Here is a 20,096-nt window from a genome sequence, read left to right as displayed (position 1 = left end):
ATTCACCCCCTGTAACTATTCCCCAGGTTGTTGCTGTAAATGAGAATGTGTTCTCAGTCAACTTAGCTGGTAAAATAAGGGGATTTAAAAAAATCTAATAGACAGTGTGCAAGATGAATTAATCAGTGTCATCACAATTTCATGTATCCAATACAAATGCTGGTTTGCTTATAGTTTTGTAGACTTTCCTTTGGTCCACAGAAACTCCATCCACAATATAAATAAGGAAATGTAAATACAATGGAGAAACCAATGATTTGAATGTATAGGCCTCAATCCACACACAAGCAAAGTTCTGTAATGGAAGGTAACAATGTTGAAGACAATGATTTAGGACTAACCCAACTTCATTCTCTACATCTCTGCCTGTCCGCAATATTGTAAAACATCATAACAAAATTAGACGGTCCTCATTGCCTAGATCTATCCATGTATTGTACATGGTATGACACTGATAGTGTGATTTAGAATTTTGTGCATTTAGCTTAAGCAGCAGGAGTCGCATGTCCCCATCCTGCCTGGTGTCAACGGTACAAGCTGGTGGCGGTGGTGTAATGGTGTGGGGAATGTTTCTGGCACAAGTTAGGTCCCTTGATACCAATTAAGCAATGTTTGAATGCAATGCCTTGTAGAATCCATGCCCCAAATAATTCAGGATGTTATGGAGTCAATGGGGGGTCCGACCCGGTACTTGATGGGTTTACCTAATAAACTGGCCACTGAGTTGTGTTACCTATAATTAATAAATCCTGACTAGCATGAATTACATAATCCCCTACATGTAATAAAATAGATTGATATATCATGCCCAATAATATTTCAATTTCAGGGAGATTCTGGCACATCTCTGACCTGCATTTTGACCCCCCCTACCATGTGACTGATGAATACACCAAAGTGTGTTCTCCTCTAAGGGTGTCCCAGCCTCAAACCCTGGTCTTTTTGGAAACTTCATGTGTGACTCTACCAGCTCATCCTGTCAGCTTCCAGCACATGAAACAAGTTGCTCCACAGCCAGATTTTATGATCTGGACAAGGTTTGTAGCTTTATATGGTATGGAAAACAACATGTGGTGTTAATGTGGACTTGTTTTTTCCTGTTTCATATACAACGCTAATGGAGAAGTAGCCTGTGCACCTTTTGAGAGGTTAAACAACTAACAAAAGCATATTGCTTCCTCCTTCCTGTCATTGGATAACTAACAATGATATTGTTACTGATGGAATCGTTGTAAAATAAGCAACCAATCAGTGATTTGCTCACTGAAGCATGAACAATGTCTGTATAGTGTATCGTTTTGAAACAGCTCTAGGCTTTGTCTCGAACCGAAATGTAATAAGTAATTTCCACAGCAGCCTAATAGGCCATAAATCATCCATACAATAATTTCTGCTGATATTAAAACCAAGTGCTATAAAGTCATTATGCCAACGTTCAACCAGTGGGGACAACTCAGCATCAGATAGCTGTGCATATGAATAAAGAGCCATGCATAGCAAAGGCTACTAAAAATGCACTAAATGCTATGCTAAGGCCTGAACATTTTAATCACACATAACACGAAAGGACTTGTACTGCATGTGTATGGTGCTCAGTTAGTTCATTTCACAAATCTTCAGTTAATCGGTTAAGCCTGACATTTTATTGGCATGTATAATGCTTGTTAAGCATAATTAAGATGCTTTGGTGAAAGGCCCTGCCACTGCACCTAGATTCAAATGTGAAAAAAGACAACTCCTGGATTACAGGGATTTATGGGTAACACATTAGCAGATCTTTGTTTTATTTCATGAATTCTGCCCTGGGCTCTCTCTAATAAGTTATTTGAATGAGCTTATTCCCCTCACCAGAGACAGCCATCCACATGTCCCATCAGGGGAGCTGTCCACAGACGTGGTGATCCAAGTCATCAGCAACATGACTCAAACCATCAGGAAGTTCCTCCTAGACATGCCGGTGTACCCCACCCTCGGGAACCACGACAACTGGCCCCAGGTATTCTATCTATTACACTGAACTCTATCAGAGAAGTAGTTGGTGAACCAGGCGAGGCAATCATTTGAGTCTGCCAATAAGAATGTGGTGATTGACAGAGTCAAAAGCCTTGGCCAGGTCGACGAATACAGCTGCACAGTAATGTCTCTTATCGATGGCGGTTATGATATCGTTAAGGACCTTGAGCGTGGCTGAGGTGCACCCATGACCAGCTCGGAAACCAGATTGCATAGCGGAGAAGGTACGATGTGATTCAAAATGGTCAGTAATATGTTTGTTAACTTGGCTTTCGAAGACCTTCGAGATGCAGGGTAGGATAGATATAGGTCTGTCGCAGTTTGGGTCTAGAGTGTCTCCTCCTTTGAAGAGGGGGATGACCGCGGCAGATTTCCAATCTTTGGGAATCTCAGACGATACAAAAGAGAGGTCGAACAGGCTAGTAATAGGGGTTGCAACAATTTCGGCAGATAATTTAAGAAAGAGAGGGTCCAGATTGTCTAGCCCGGCTGATTTGTAGGGGTCCAGATTTTGCAGCTCTTTCAGAACATAAGCTATCTGGATATGGGTGAAGGAGAAATGGTGGGGGTTTGGGCGGGTTGCTGTGGAGGGTGCTGGGCAGTTGACCGGGGTAGGGGTAGCCAGGTGGAAAGCATGGCCAGCCGTTGAGAAATGCTTATTGAAATTCTCAATTATAGTGGATTTGTCGGTTGTAACAGTGTTTCCTAGCCTCAGAGCAGTGGGTTGCTGGGATGAGGTGCTCTTATTCTCCATGGACTTTAAAGTGTCCCAGAACTTTTTTTAGTTTGTACTGCAGGATGCAAATTTCTGTTTAAAAAAGCTAGCCTTAGCTTTCCTAACTGCCTGTGTATATTGGTTCCTAACTTCCCTGAAAAGTTGCATATCACGGGGGCTATTCGATGCTAATGCAGAACGCCACAGGATGTTTTTGTGCTGGTCAAGGGCAGACAGGTCTGGAGTGAACCAAGATCTATATCTATTCCTGGTTCTACATTTTTTGAATGGGGCATGCCTATTTAAGATGGTGAGGAAGGCACTTTTAAAGAATAACCAGGCATCCTCTACTGTCGGGATGAGGTCAATGTCATTCCAGGATACCCCGGCCAGGTCGATTAGAAAGGCCTGCTCGCAGAAGTGTTTTAGGGAGCGTTTGACAGTGATGAGGAGTGGTCGTTTGCTCGCAGACCCATTACGGATGCAGGCAATGAGGCAGTGATCGCTGAGATCTTGGTTGAAAACAGCAGAGATGTATTTGGAGGGTGAGTTAGTTGGGATGATATCTATGAGGGTGCCCGTGTTTATGGATTTGGGGTTATATCTGGTAGGTTCATTGAATAGTTGTGTGAGATTGAGGGCATCAAGCTTAGATTGTAGGATGGCCGGGGTGTTAAGCATGTCCCAGTATAGGTCACCTAGCAGCACGAGCTCAGAAGATAGATGGGGACAATCAAATCACATATGGTGTCGAGGGCACAGCTGGGGGCAGAGGGTGGTCTATAGCAAGCGGCAACGGTGAGAGACTTGTTTCTGGAAAGGTTAATTTTTAGAAGTAGAAGCTCAAATTGTTTGGGTACAGACCTGGATAGTAAGACAGAACTCTGCAGGTTATCTTTGCAGTAAATTGCAACACCGCCCCCTTTGGCAGTTCTATCTTGTCGGAAAATGTTATAGTTAGGAATGGAAATTTCAAGGTTTTCGGTGGTCTTCCTAAGCTAGGATTCAGACCCGGCTAGGACATCCGGATTGGTGGAGTGTGCTAGGGCAGTGAATAACTTAGGGAGGAGGCTTCTAATGTTAACATGCATGAAACCAATGCTTTTATGGTTGCAGAAGTCAACAAATGAGAGAACCTGGGGGGTGGGAGTGGAGGTAGACACTGCAGGGCCTGGATTAACCTCTACATCACCCGGAGGAACAGAGGAGGAGTAGGATAAGGGTACGGCTAAAGGCTAACAGAACTGGACGCCTAGTATATTCAGAACAGAGAGTAAAAGGAGCAGATTTCTGGGCACGGTAGAATATATTCAAGGCATAATGTACAGACAAAGGTATAGTAGGATGTGAATACAGTGGGGGTAAACCTGTGCATATAGTGATAATGAAAGAGATATTGTCTCTAGAAATAGCATTTAAACCAGGTGATGTCACTGCGTGTGTGGGGGGTGGAACTAAATTGTTAGCCGAGGCAGGTTGAGCAGTGCTAGAGGCTCTACAGTGAAATAAAACAATAGTTACAAACCAAAACAGCAATCGACACGGCATGGTGACGTTAGGGAAAGGCATGCATAGCCGGGTGATCATACAAGTCCAGTGCGTGGCTTCAAGCAGCACGTGGCTAGCAGGCTAACAGAAACGGACGGATCAGCAGGGTTCCGTGTGGTAATCCGGGCCAATTGGCAAAATATGTATAGTGGCCGAAGAAATATTTCCGAAGAGCCTCTTAAATCAGCAGTCCAATGTGCTTAAGATAGCTAGCAGGCTGCAGATTAGCGGCTGTGCGTTCAGGGGTCGTTAGCTGCTATAATTCCAGGTGAAAAAACATTTTTTTAAATAAATCATAATAAAAATGTTTACAAATAAATTAAAATTAAAATATGTTCAGAGCTTGCGGTAGGAATCCGGAGATATTTACAAGAATAAGTCAGACTAGCTCTGGTTTGAGTCATGCTGTACAGACTGGCGAGAGTTGTCCGGGATAAAGGTAGCTGATGACCGCTAGCAAAGGATAGCTGAATGCTAGCTAGTGGCTTCGGAATGTATTCGATGGGCCTCGTAAGCCAACAGTCCGTTGTGCTCTAGACAGCTAGCATTCAGGGGACGTTAGCTGCGAAGTTTGGAAGGGGAGAAGGCTCAGAGCTTGCGATAGGAATCCGGGGATATGGAGAGAAAAAAAAATAGGTCCGGTATGCTCTGGTTGAATCGCGTTGTACAAACTGGCGAGAGCTTTCCTAGCTAAGATTAGCTGATGACCGTTAGCTGGCTAGTTAGCTGGCTAGTTTATTTTGGAGAGATTCCAGTAAGAGGCAAAGAAAAATACGTTAGAGAAAAAGCAGGTCCACACCACATTGGGTGCTACGCCATCTTGGATATTAGGTGAGTATTGTGGACTTACTACAATGTTGTTGATCCATTCACAGTTTTCTCCAATCACAGCTTTTAAACTCAAACTGTTTAAAAGTAATCATTGGCCTCATGGTGAAATCCCTGAGCGGTTTCCTTCCTCTCCAGCAACTGAGTTAGTAAGGACGCCTGGATTTTTGTGGTGAGTGGGTGTATTAATACACCATTCAAAGTGTAATTAATAACTTCACCATGACCAAAGGAATATTCAATGTCTGCTTTTTACATTTTTACCCATCTACCAATAGGTACCCTTTTTGAGAGGCATTGGAAAACCTCCCTGGTCTTTGTTGTTGAATCTGTGTTTGAAATTCACTGCTCGACTGAGGGACCTTGCATGTGTGGGGTACAGAGATGAGTTAGTCAATCAAAGATCACATTAAACGCTATTATTACACACAGAGTGAGTCCATGCAACTTATTACGTGACTTGTTAAGCACATTTTTACTCATGAACTTATTTAGGCTTGTCAAAACAAAGGGGTTGAATACTTATTGACTCAAGACATTTTCAGCTTTTCATTTTATTATAATAAAAAATAATAAAAAATGAAAAACATAATTACACTTTGACATTAAGGGGTATTGTGTGTAGGCCAGTGACAAAAAAATCTCAATCGAATAATTTTTAAATTCGGGCTATAACACAACAAAATTTGGAAAAAAGTCAAGGGGTGTGAATACTCTCTGAATGCACTGTTTGACCTCTTGACCTTCTCCATTCTCTATGAGGATATTTCCAGGGTGTCCTGCAGGGTTACTCAAATTCACTATCACTTTATTGGGGATATAGTATAGGATTGTGTTCAGGCTTATCAATCACAGCTTGGGCTGCACCAACTGAGAGTAAAATCCTCCTTCACAAAAGGTATATTTTAGTCATTTAGCAGATGCTCTTATATAGAGCAACTTCAAGTAGTGAGTGTATAAATTTTTCTTTGTACTTGTCCCCCGTGGGAACTGAACACACAACCCTGGTGTTGCAAGTGCCATGCTCTACCAACTGAGCCACACTGGACAAGAAATTGGCGGTCAGGTAAGGTTATTGTGTGCTGGGTCAAGTTATTGTGAGTTTTACAATGGTTATCAATATATAATGTTTATGGACATTAAAAACAATGCAAAAAATAATTGCAAAGTACCAAGAGGCCTGATCAGCAGGCCTAAAATGAGTTCTCTCATGTTCTAGCCAGACTCAGGGGGTTGAATACTTATCTAATCAAGATATATGTTTTATTTTTCATGACTTTATTTTTTACAAATGTTAGAATTTATCTTCTGCTTTGACATCAGAGTATTTTGAGTACTGTAGATTGTTGACCGAAAAATGACAAATCAATTTTAATCCCACTTTGTAACACAACAAAATGTGGAAACACTCAAGGGTTGCGAATACCTTCTGAAGGCACAATAGCTACATTACTTAGTAGAAGGAATATATATCCAAACTGAATTTGGTAAAAAGGGCTTTTATGTACTCTGCATCATCGTCTTGGAACACCTTACAAAATACTTTTAAACTGGAAGAACTTGTCCCGATTGGTGTTTTTAAATCACTGATGAAGGATTTTGAGGCTGATTCCCTGACCTGCCAATGTTTTTAATTTGCTGTTTTATACTCTTGTGAATTCAATGGTTTTTACTAGATTACTTGTAGTTTTTCATGTTGTCTGTCTGTAATTTTTTTGTAATGACTTGGTGCTGCCTATCTTGGCCAGGGCGCTCTTGAAAAAGAGATTTTACTCTCAATGAGCCCTTCCTGGTTAAACAAAGAAAATATAAAGCCAGTTTTTTTTTTAATGTTATTTTTTTATTTCACCTCTATTTAACCAGGTAGGCTAGTTGAGAACAAGTTCTCATTTACAATTGCGACCTGGCCAAGATAAAGCGTAGCAATTCGACACATACAACAACACAGAGTTACACATGGAATAAACAAAACATACAGACAATAATACAGTAGAACAAAAGAAAACAAAAAGTCTATATACAGTGAGTGAAAATGAGGTAAGTTAAGTAAATAAATAGGCCATGGTGGCGAAGTAATTACAATATAGCAATTAAACACTGGAATGGTAGGTCGGCAGCAGATGAATGTGCAGGTAGAGATACTGGGGTGCAAAGGAGCAAAATAAATCAATAAATACCAGTATGGGGATGAGGTAGGTGGATAGATGGGCTGTTTACAGATGGGCTATGTACAGGTGCAGTGATCTGTAAACTGCTCTGACAGCTGGTGCTTAAAGCTAGTGAGGGAGATGTGAGTCTCCAGCTTCAGAGATTTTTGCAATTCGTTCCAGTCATGGGCAGCAGAGAACTGGAAGGAAAGACGACCAAATGAGGAATTGGCTTTGGGGGTGACCAGTGAGACATACCTGCTGGAGCGCGTGCTACGAGTGGGTGCTGCTATGGTGACCAGTGAGCTGAGATAAAGCGGGGCTTTACCTAGCAGAGACTTGTAGATGACCTGTAGCCAGTGGGTTTGGCGACGAGTATGAAGGTGCGGAGGGCTTCTGTCCTGCATGGATTCTAAGCACCAGAAGACTGCTTATACAGGATATAACATGGAAGACTGACATGTGTTTTTTTTAAGCAAGGTTTGACTCCAAACCAGTCCTATCATGCCTAAGCATGCTATTTCTCCTGTCATCCCTCTGTAGGTTGTCATTGCTCATGTTCCAGTGGGTTACTTGCCCTATGCCAGGAACACCAAGGCCATCAGAGAACTCTACAGTGAGAGACTTGTGAAGATAATTCGCAACTACAGGGAGATCATCTCAGGGCATTTCTATGGCCACACTCACAGAGACAGCATAATGTTCTTGCAGGATCAGCAAGGTGAGTCACTGGATAGCGTCAAGGCTCTGCGTTGGAGAAGTGACTGTCATCAGGAAAGGGAACTCAGTAGGGAACTCAGTTAACTTGTGAACCACCATTATCCAGGGGTTTGGGACAATCTACTTTCATTTGGAAATATCCATCCATGGTGTATTATCCTCCTCATGTCTAACATTAACCCTCTCAAGGTGATGTAGTTAAGCTGAACTTATTTCATGATTACCATGCAGAGGCTGATTTCAGTTCTGCTTTGTCACTTTCCCTCCTATTATTTTCATAAGGTCAGCACTGATCTGTCCTTGGCTTGGTTTACTAAAGTACAGTTTCAACAGAGCAATCCCACTGTGATTCTCGCTCATACAGCATAGAGCTCAGACTAGCTTACATGTGATTTCAGCATGCGCCAAAGACGGAAGCTCAAACATGTAACCACCACAGTCGACAGTGGGGAGGGCCCAGCCTTTGAAAATCACTGTTAGTCTACTTCCTGGGGTAATCTGTTAAGAAAAGCAATGTGGAAAATAAGAACGAATCAGAAACATCTTGACAACACTTTTTCAAATGGGGCGTATTCAGTCTCAACAGCTTAACAAATCCATAGACCAGTGTTCCCCAACTGTCGGTCATTTTGGGGGGAATGGAGCGATTGTTGGACATAAAAGACTGTAAAAAGCCCTGGAAATCAGCTCCAAATGATTATACATTTTGGATGTCTATTCACTAGTATTTCCACGCATAATAGAGAGAGAAACACTTGATCTATATAAATGCAAGCAAGGCGGAAAATCATTATGTTTTAGTCAAATATTATATTGGTTTGGGCTTCTTGCTGTCAATTTGCTGCCTACAAATGATTTGTAATTATGTTCCAGCCCCCCTACCATCCGCTCAAGAAAAAATCGGCCCGCAGCTGAATCTAGTTGATGATCCCTGCCCTAGACCCACAGCAATGCTGTTCCTTCATGATTAATGTTGCTGTCATTCATAACAAATCTAATTATAATCAAGGTACTCTCTCAGAGCAAGGTTTTTTACATGGCTTTTCATGGTTTTGAAATAGTATTTTTCTCTCTCTGAAGGATATTTGGCAGTACTACCTGAATCTCATCGAAGCAAACCAAGAAAAAAGATCTGACTGGAAACTTGAATACGTAATCACTGAACCACTTGGATGAAAGGATATTCAACCACACAGCTTGTTTCAACTTGCCCTGAGTTTTGAGTTGGGGCAAAGTGAAACGTTTCAGAAGTATTTTTACCATTTTATGGTGAGCTATGATGTGTGTGATGGGGCCTGCAAGCTGACTCAGGTCTTTGCGGTGCAGTCCTTGGACTATACCTCCTATATCAAACATATTGAAAAGGGACACGAAAACAGGGATATTTTTATTGTGAACTACTGTAATGTAAAAATTCAGGGATTTTATTAATGCTGTACAGATACTTCATATTTTTTTTACCATTATTTAACTAGACAAGTCAGTTAAGAACAAATTCTTATTTTCAATGACAGCCTTGGGTCAGTGGGTTAACTGCATGTTCAGGGGTAGAACAACAGATTTGTACCTTGTCAGCTCACGGGTTTGAACTTGCACTCTTCCAGTTACTAGTCCAACAGCTCTAACCACTAGGCTACCCTGCCGCCCCAATATGTTTTCACATGACCATGAAATATAAATGTATAATGTAATACTTTCAATTTAATGGTGACAATTTAAGCATATCTGAGGTCGAAATAAGGACACGATACCAGATGAGAATGTTGATGATTATATAATCGCAAAAGGCCAAATATTGTGTCCAACTTTTTTTGGACCTTTTATTGATTTCTCTTTGACATGTTGAAATCAAAGAGAAATCGATCGCTAACTGCTAAGTACACTGTATGGTTATTGCTTTTAAAATGTCTGGCAGTTATTGAATAAACTGTAAACTGTGAATTGCTTTGCTTGCAGTATAAAGCAAATGGCCTCTAAGTGGTACTGTTGCACAAAAGGGGAGGGCATTCATGAGAATATATATTTTTTTTTTCAATGCACTTGTTTTATTTCCCAAAAATTAAATATGGCACGACAATTTTCTCTGCATTTTGTAAGTTGTGATATTTTTTTCTCTGAGACACCATCAGTTTCTCATGTGCAGAGATCAAACTCTCTGGATCAAAGTGGCCCTAGTTTGGAGATTGTTTTCCCAGCTGTCATGCTACAGTTATCCTCTTCACCTGCTCCCCAGTCCCCTCTATAGCTGTACTGTGAGAGAGGTTAACTCATGACCTCGCTGGAGAAAATGAAAAGCTAGCAAATGCCACACTAGACCAAACCGCTCTGCGGGGGAGGGGGGATCAGACAGCCCCAACCCTATTCAAGCCTCTCCTCCTCCCCCCTTGTTCCCCACTTCTCTCCCCCTCTCCCCACAGTCCAGAAGGACTATCTGCCCTTGCCTTTTGGATTTGGGGACGAAATCTTTTCACTCATATGCCCTCAACTGGGTTTAACATTAGCATTCAGGGGCTGAGAGAGTCTGGGAGAATCACAATGCCTGGTGGAAGGGACTGTGGAAATGAGGTTAGTGGTTGGCATGGTGATAAAGACGGCTCCGGGGTAACTGCAGCAGAACTCTGGCAGGCCTCACTAATGACTCTGTGATGCACTAATAAGCATGAATCACTGGACTGCCAATCAGATGGGCTGGTTCCCCTCAAAGGACCAGCCACTGATGGAGCGAGCGAGAGAGAGATGGGTCAATATTTGCCCTGTCGATGTGACTCTGTTTGAGACTAGAATGGGTCTCTTGCTCTTCAGTCTTCACTACCCGCAAGCCTCCCTGAGTTGTCCTGGGTTCAGGCCAGGCTTTAAACAACAGTATAAATCTAGCAGGAGACTGTGATCCTCCTGCAGTGGGCAGTAGAAGTGAATCCCTGGATTGGCCTCCTCCACACCACTTCTTATACATGGCCTTCAGAAAGTATTCACCCCACTTGATCTTTTCAACATTTTGTTGTTACAATGTGGGATTAAAATTGATGTAAAAAAAAAAATGTGTCAATGAACTACACAAAATACTCCAATGTCAAAGTGGAAGAAAAATTCTAACATTTGTAAAAAACAAAAACATTTTTTTTGTTTTTTAAACCTATCTTGATTACGTAGGTATTCAACCCCCTATGTCAATACATGTCAGCAACACGTTTGGCAGCAATTACTGCTGTGAGTCTTTTGGGGTAAGTCTCTTAAAAGCATTCCACACCTGGATTGTGCAACATTTGCCCAAGCTCTGTCAAGTTGGTTGTTGATAATTGCTAAACAGCCATTTTCAAGTCTTGACAAAAGTTTTTCAAGCCGATTTAAGTCAAAACTGTAACTAGGCCACTCAGATATATTTCATGTCGACTTGGTAATCAACTTCAGTGTATGTTTGGCCTTGTGTTTTAGGTTGTTGTCCTGCTGAAAGGGGAATTTGTCTCCCAGTGTCTGTTGGAAAGCAGACAGAACCAGGTTTTCCTCTAGGATTTTGCCTGTGCTTAGCTCTATTCCATAAATTGTTCCCCCTAACAAACTCCCTAGTCCTTGCTGATGACAAGCATACCCACTCTATCAATTGGGTTAGTATTGTGGACTAACTACAATGCTGTTGATCCATCCTCAGTTTTCTCCTATCACAGCCATTCAACTCTGTAACTGTTTTAAAGTCACCATTGGGCTCATGGTGAAATCCCTGAGCGGTTCCTTCCTCTCCAACAACTGAGTTAGGAAGGACGCCTGTATCTTTTTTAGTGACTGGGTGTATTGATACACCATCCAAAGTGTAATTAATAACTTCACCATGCTCCATGATATTCAATGTCTGCTTTTTTAATTTTACCCATCTACCAATTGGTTCTCTTCCTTGCGAGGCATTGGAAAACCTCCCTGGTCTTTGTGGTTGAATCTGTGTTTGAAATTCACTGCTTGACTGAGGGACCTTACAGATAATTGTATTTGTGGGGTACATAGAGAGATTAGGTAGTCATTAAAAAATCATGTTAAACACTATTATTGTACACAGAGTGAGTCTATATATGTTATTATGTGACTTGTTAAGTCAATTTTTACTCCTGAACTTATTTAGGATTGCCATAATAAAGGGGTTGAAAAACAAAGGAGTTGAAAAACAGAATTCCGCTTTGACATTATGAGGTATTGTGTGTAGGCCAGTGACAACAAAATAAATCTCAATTTAGTTATTTTTCAATTCAGGCTGTAACCAAACAATACGTGGAAAAAGTCAAGGGGTGTGAATTATTTCGGAAGGCACTGTAGACCCTCTGAAATATGTTTTGGGTAGGGTGGAACTGAGGTGAGAGAGGGATGTGCCCATTAAAGACACTTTCCTAAATATCAGCAGTATTCTAGGCATCTTATGAGAAGCAAGGCACATTTTCTCAGAGAGACACCAAGCCTCTACATTTCAAACCAATAATCCACACAGACAATAATGACAGAAGGCCAAGCTCTTAAGCCGTAGTGGACTTAATGCCATTATATACCCCCTTTGCCCTTTTGTATCGCCTCACAGAGTGAACTAGGGCAATACTAAGAACTCAACAGCATGCCTTGCTTATGTAATGGAGAATATTGCTATATGTCTTTGTAATATCAGTGATCTATGTTTTAAAGATGTAAAAACTCAGAACACAAGCTCGACATGTCCATGTTTCACTGTCTGAATAGGATTTTGTTGAATTCCTGTACTGAACTGTAGCCAATTAAGTGGGCAATACTGTCACGTATGCTTAGGCCCTCTATGCTTCCTGAAAACCTTAAGAGCTGTAGTTATGAGGTCAATGTGAGGGACCCCAGTAGGTCAAGTCTACGCTAAACACCGGGCCTCATTATGGTCAAGCAGACTGTGATCAGTCGCCGCTCCTCACAGCGCTTTTGTTCCTGCTGGCTGGGCTGATGCCGCAAAACACTCAATCTGTGGATTACTGTCAAGATTTTGTAACTGGGCAGGCCCCTGGGGAACTGGAATCTGTGGAATAGGACTGTTAAATTCAAGGGATGGCGGCAGAGCAGAGAACACACACACACGGCACAGCAAAAGTAGCGATTACAATGTCTTACTTTGATCAGGGAGGCTTTTATTCAACATGGAGAGCAAGGACATGATGTTAGTTAATAAGGGAGTGATACCTAGTCTTACTATCCCTAAACTTAGAGCATCTGTTCAGTTACTTGGATTATCCAAGTCATATCCAAAGGCTCTGTTTAAAACATTTTTAACAGCCAAACATCCTCTTTTATGTCTCTTAAATTACTTCACCGTGCCCACACAGTCTTTCCGTCTATGGCCATGGTGTTATGTGTTAGAGGCAGCTGTGCATTGTTTTGTTGTCCCGTTTATCTTGGCAGTGTCTCTAAGACACTACAGGGTTGCGTTGTGGAGGAAAAGAGGGGTAGTAGCCAGTAATGAACGTGTTCAGACATTAAAAAGGGTCCTTTAGCTCAGATGGTAGAGCATGACACTTGTAATGCTAGGGTAGTGGGTTTGACTCCCAGGACAAACCCTACGTAAACTGTATGCAAGCATGACTGTAAGTCACTTTAGATAAAAGCATCTGCTAAATGGCATATGAATTATATATACATGGGTGTGTATATATACTGTGTATATATATATATATATATGCAATACCAGTCAAAAGTTTAGACACACATACTCATTCAAGTGGCATTCTCTCAACCAGCTTCATGAGGTTGGCTGCTTTTCCTTCACTCTGCGGTCCAACTCATCCCAAACCATCTCAATTGGGTTGAGGTCGGGTGATTGTGGAGGCCAGATCATCTGATGCAGCACTCCATCACTCTCCTTCTTTGTCAAATGGGCCTTACACAGCCTGGAGGTGTGTTTTGGGTCATTGTCCTGTTGAAAAACAAATGATAGTCCCACTAAGCGCAAAACAGATGGGATGGCATATCGATGCAGAATGCTGTGGTAGCCATGCTGGTTAAGTGTGCCTTGAATTCTAAACACGGCGGTTGGAACCAAAAATCTCAAATTTGGACTCACAGACCAAAGGACAGATTTCCACCGCTCTAATGTCCATTTCTCGTGTTTCTTGGCCCAAGCAAGTCTCTTCTTCTTATTGGTGTCTTTTAGTAGTGGTTCGACCATGAATAGCAATTCGACCATGAAGGCCTGATTCACACAGTTTCCTCTGAGCAGTTGATGTTGAGATGTGTCTGTTACTTGAACTCTGTGAAGCATTTATTTGAGCTGCAGTCTGTGGTGCAGTTACTTGACAATTTCTGAAGCTTGTAACTCTCATGAACTTATCCTCTGCAGCAAAGGTAACTCTGGGTCTTCCATTCCTGTGGCTGTCCTCATAAGAGCCAGTTTCATCATAGTGCTTGATGGTTTTTGCGACTGCACTTGAATAAACTTTGAAAGTTCATTTTCCGCATTGACTGATCTTCATGTCTTAAATTAATGATGGACTGTCATTTCTCTTTGCTTATTTGAGCTGTTCTTGCACTAATATGGACTTGGTCTTTCACCATATAGGGCTATCTTCTGTTTACCAACCCTACCTTGTCACAACACAACTGATTGGCTCAAACGCATTAAGAAGGAAAGAAATTCCCCAAATTAACTTTTAAAAGGCACATATGTTCATTTAAATGCATTCCAGGTGACTACCTCATGAAGCTGGTTGAGAGAATGCCAAGAGTGTGCAAAGCTGTCAAGGCAAAGGGTGGCTACTTTGAAGAATCTCATATATAAAATATATTTGAATTTGTTTAACACTTTTTTGGTTACTACATGATTCCATATGTGTTGTTTCATAGTTTTGATGTCTTCACTATTATTCTACAATGTAGAAAATAGTAAAAATAAAGAAAAACCCTTGAATGAGTAGGTGTGTTATCTTTTGACTGGTACTGTATTTATATATATAAAACTGTCTAGTAACAGTTGTGGTGCATGGTTGTAGTGTGCATGATAATTATGTGGAGATGTTGTGTGAACGAGACTCATACCCCAGGTCTATATTTCACACCTTCAGTCTAATGAAGAGACAAGTCGTCAGCCATTTTGGTGAAGAGTAGTGCGTATCAGGGATACCTGTCCTCACATCCTCCTCTCTGTCACTTGATTTCAATGTCAGAATATCTGACATCGGGGCCTTACCTACTTTTAAAAGGTCTTTTGATGCAGCAACTAAAACCTAAAAGGATGCCATTTACAGCACAGAATAGCCAAAATACCAGTGGGTCTATTCATGCAACAAGTAATTTGTGCTTGTAGACAATGAATGATGCAACATTTTGGATGATGTCAGGCAGGGTACATTGCAGACTCAGCTAAAATACAGCTACTTCCATTTAACTGTGCAGTAGGCCTATAGGATCCTATTATAGCTAGTATGGCTGCAGGGCTGGGCAAGACCTATACAAACCCTTCAACCCTATGAGTCATGAGACGTATTGTATTATATAAAGTGTAGATGATCCGGGAGAGATACTTTTCAGTCACACCTCTCAATTGTGGGTCATCTTTAGGTTCTTCTTCCTCAATGCAAGGCCTTGGTGCTGAATCTGCGTCAACAAGGAGAGGAGTCGTCTGGTCTGTTACTTCTAGTAACCTATCTCCCTAACCGAGCCCTGTAATCCTCCTGGGGGAAATGCCCTTGGTCTGTAAATATTGCTTACTGTAACGTCTGCTGACTGGCCAGTTCACTCTGTCTCACTCCCAGCTTTGTGTTTTGTTTCCCCCCCAGAATGTTATTGAGACTAATATTGTTGGCTTTACAACAAGGCTCAACGCTGTTTTTCCTTCATCAAGTAGGGACTTTGATGAATCCCTTTGTAACTTAACTCACAGAGAGGTGAAACGATGAGACGCATGGGCATACGGTCCTTTTTTTTTTACATTACAGGAGATTAGACATTTAAATTCAAATGTTCAGCGTTGTAGATTCACAGGAACGGCGAGTGTTTTGCATTGTTTATATGTGGTGAAATGAAAGATAGCCATTGCTACTTCATCAAGCACTTAGTAAATCAAAAACCCAGTATGAAGTTTAATATCACTTTTTGGCATGGCCAGATTCCCTTGTAGACAAACACAATGTTCTAGTCATAGAGCTAGCCTCGTGTGGTGCTAGCTCTCACACCCTACTCCTTCTCATACAGAATATAAAGAGAGTGAGTGGCACAGATTTTCAAAGCCAAACTTAGCACAGACAGCCATTGAGGGAGGCTTGGTGATTGTGCAATTCAGCCTGTTTCCCCAATATGGTGGTAGGAGAGGGTGTCTTGAAGGGGGAAAGGAGGGGGGGGGGGGGTCCTTTCGTCTCATGCTTCAGTGGCAATTTGTCAGCCAGCATGAATGGCCACCTTTATGAAGTCGGGGTTCAGATCTGATTGTACCCTGTCCTTTGTGGGCCGAGCATAGCCTGATCCCCATCAGCCAATGGGTATGCAGCTAGGCTATTACCTCACAGTCAGATGATGTCTATGGCAAGCACACTAAAAACTCCCTCTTTTCCCATTTGAGAGGAAGAAAGGCACTCTGGGAAAAGAATGGAACTCCATCGGGCCTTCCATGAGAACTTCTCTCTAGGAATACACAACAAAGTGTAGAGAACAAAAGACCCATTTCTGCAGGGACATATTTTACAAAGTGGCTTGTAGTAGTGAATGAGGGAGTGTTTAGAAGTGGGCCAAAAATACAGGGAAAATCACCATTATGGTGACTACTGCCAATTAAAATGTACCCCACTGTGCTGGGGCTGGAGATTCTCATGTTACACTAGGGTTAACGTATTGTCTGCAGACACAGAGTTCTGATTGTGGAAGTGGGAAGTGTACTGTATGCGTGCAAGAGACAGTGGTCAGCAGAAATATACAAAACGAAAATAATGTGAATTAAGTCGTCATTTGGAAAGAATCCAACTGACAGTATTTTTGCTTGACAGAGAGTGTGGATAGTTATTGAACCAATTTGTGCATTGTTATTGCTTCAATGGATTTAGACAAAAGTGAAGAACTGACACGATGTGATCATCACAACATTTTGTGAGACTATGGACAGTAGCTGTGAACAAGATGATTGATATTAATGAATAATGACCTACAAACCATAGTAGAAATGACCAAATCCTTGATGAAGGAATATTGTCTTCTTGAGATTTGCATCTGTCTGGCAACCAATGTTTCCGTTCATAAATAACAGACTAAAATCTTAGAATCACGTTCCATCTACCGCCCTGTGGCTTCGTCTAAATATGTGAACAGAAGGACATTTCTGATTGATTGAAGGACAGTCAATAATGATTTCCGAAAGACAGCCCGAAGCCAATTGTGTCTTTGCTGCACGTTTTCTCCCTTGGGGTTTATTCTTGGTTTGTGCTGGGCCTCAGTAGGCAGATTAGTTCAGGGTCAATGGGTTTGCCCAGGATGGAACAGGTTGGCCAAGGTCTTTGATCATAGTGGAGCCTGGGGGTCATGGCCCCTTTTATTCCACATGATGACAACGGTACTGACCCATGATACTATGAATGTATCCCAAATGGTAGCCTATTTCCTAATGTGTGCACTACTTTTAACAAGGGCACACAGTAGTGCACTATGTAGGGAATAGGGTGCCATTTGGAAACACACATAGGCCAACAGATGACCCTTCCCGCAGCGTAGTGCACTGTCGGGCACAGTGCTGGTTAATTTCTAAAGGCAGGTTTGCTCATTGCATTTAGGCCCTGCTAACTGCCTTTTGAATTCTTGATGTTCACCTTTGTTACATGCATTAACCAGGCTAGTTCAATATGGATATGAACCATTGCTCTGAGAAACAGTGTACAAATAGCCCTTGAAATAATTCACAGTAGAAATCAGTGGCGGTCAGTTCCGTTTCAGACGATGGAGGATGATTTTTTTGCTTGGCCTTATTTCTATTACAGCATATTGGATGACTGTCATTCATATTCCATTCACCCAGATAAATGTAACAGTGATAGGTTTAGGGTACTATATGATACTCAAATTTTCCCTATACCCATCATGAGGTTGCTGCAACCTAGCCAAGGAATGAAAGTTTACAACGTAGGTGCACACAGGTTGAGAGACAAATTTGATGTGACAGACAATGACACCTGGACAGACCGGGACATTCAATACCGCCTTGCACACTCTTGCCTGCATCTAGCTGATATTGGGTAAAATCATTAGTCCAACAGTTCAAACGAGAGTTTCTATTGGACAAATGATGGTATGTTTATCCCCATTTTGTTCCATTTGCTGAATACACCCCTGATCACGCGTAAACACAGTTCACAGTTTCATAGCAGCCACGTTGTATTCCTTCTCGCATCTACAGTACGTTATGCACTCTCCTCCTTTCACCTCTTCCCTTTGCTTGTGGACTTCAGCTGTATGTGACCAGGCGAAAAAACCTTTCCAAGCCAAACCGCTGCACACACCCTACATCATTGTCACCATATTAGCTAGTAAAGTAACGTCATAGTCAGCATAGCTGATAGAACTAATACATTATGCAGTAACGTTACGGTGATGTAGTAACATTACAGTGTACAGTCAGTAAGCAGTTACACCGGCGGGCCCCAGTGGCATTAAATTAGTTGAACCAAAAGCTTACCTTGACTTGGAAGAGTTCCAGTGTTGTGTTGGATAGTCATAGCCAGCTAGCTAACATAGCATCCCTCTGTTTGAGCAGGGTGTTTCAGTAGGATAAACTAGCTAGCTGCATTTGCTTTCAGTACTAGATTAATTATCTGATCATTTGATTGGGTGGACAATATGTCAGTTCATGCTGCAAGAGCTCTAATAGGTTGGAGAACGTCCTCTGGACATTGTCATAATTACTGTGTAAGTCCATGGGAAGGATGTGAGAACCATGAGCCTCATAGGTTTTGTATTGGAGTCAATTAATCTAGAGGAGGATGAAAGCTAGTTGTCCTCTGGCTACATCATGGTGCTACCCTACAGAGTGCTGTTAAGGCTACTGTAGACCTTCTTTGCAAAAGAGTGTGTTTTAATCAATTATTTGGTGATGTGATTATATTTAGTATAATTTTATCTAATAATTATACGTTCTTAAATGTTTTAACATTTTTCATTTTTAGGAAATTAACTGAGGAGGATGGTCCTTCACTTCCTCATCTGGGGAGCCTCCACTGGTAGAAATACTATTCTGATAACCTCAATATTATCAGGTTGACTTTCAATTTCCAAGATACTTTTTTACCCCACACTTACTTTACACTGTTGGATGCATGATACAGTATATTGCCATCTTCATTGCTATGGCATGATGAGCTAAATCTTGAATATGGGATTGTGCTGTTTATTGGAGAGGAAGTGATGTGTGAAGGTTACCAGGGCATACTTTAACACAATCAGACCTGGCCCATGCATTCTGCTCATGTGGAAAATGGATGTCTGCTGACACCTCAGTTTTGACACAGACAATCAATATGATGTGACTATGACCTTACAGTCATTTGACCACTGTATTGACTGCACATATTACCGATACAGGCCAACAAAACTAAGATTCATGTAGTTTGCGACAATTAACCCACAGGCTAGGTTTAGTTTTAAACTGGCTATTAAAACCTTCATTATGATCATCTTCAGTGTTATCATATTATCATTCAAACAATGCAAACTATCCATAGCTTCTGACCCAAAATGCAATAGGCTATGCACCTATGGCAAAGTGTGGTAGACTGTAAGATTAACTGCTACAACAGTGCCATCCTCTGGCATTGTTTGTGCATTGCATCCTTCGGGAAGAAAATCCTGCCAAAATGTTGCACTGATTGTGGAGTGCATGGGTAATCTGTTTATATGGTGGTGGTGTGCTTTTTACTTAACTACATAATTTGCCATTGGAAACGTGTGATGTGACCAGACTGACATTTTAAATGAATTATAAGAGCAATAAACATGTCAGGATGGTATGTGTATAGCTTGATGGAATTGAATGTCATTCCTCATATCATACCTAATGGCGATGTTCCCTCCAGCAAGGAATTTAACCCCTCTGATCTGCTCATTGGGCTCTGCACTGTGGCAGCCCTCTGCTCCAGCCTCTCCAACCTAGTGTGTGTGTGTGTGTGTGT

At 41.6% G+C, this 20,096-nt stretch overlaps 1 pseudogene; it reads left to right on the top strand.

Annotated features, from left to right (window-relative positions):
* The first annotated feature begins 804 nt into the window (after window positions 1-804).
* Window positions 805-10,799, top strand: LOC109866191 (acid sphingomyelinase-like phosphodiesterase 3a; annotated as a pseudogene).
* Window positions 10,800-20,096: the final 9,297 nt, after the last annotated feature.

Source organism: Oncorhynchus kisutch, linkage group LG21, assembly GCF_002021735.2.
Source record: "Oncorhynchus kisutch isolate 150728-3 linkage group LG21, Okis_V2, whole genome shotgun sequence".
Taxonomy (NCBI): Eukaryota; Metazoa; Chordata; class Actinopteri; order Salmoniformes; family Salmonidae; genus Oncorhynchus; species Oncorhynchus kisutch.
The sequence above is the reverse complement of the archived record's forward strand: the minus strand, read 5'-3'. Positions and strand labels throughout refer to the sequence as shown.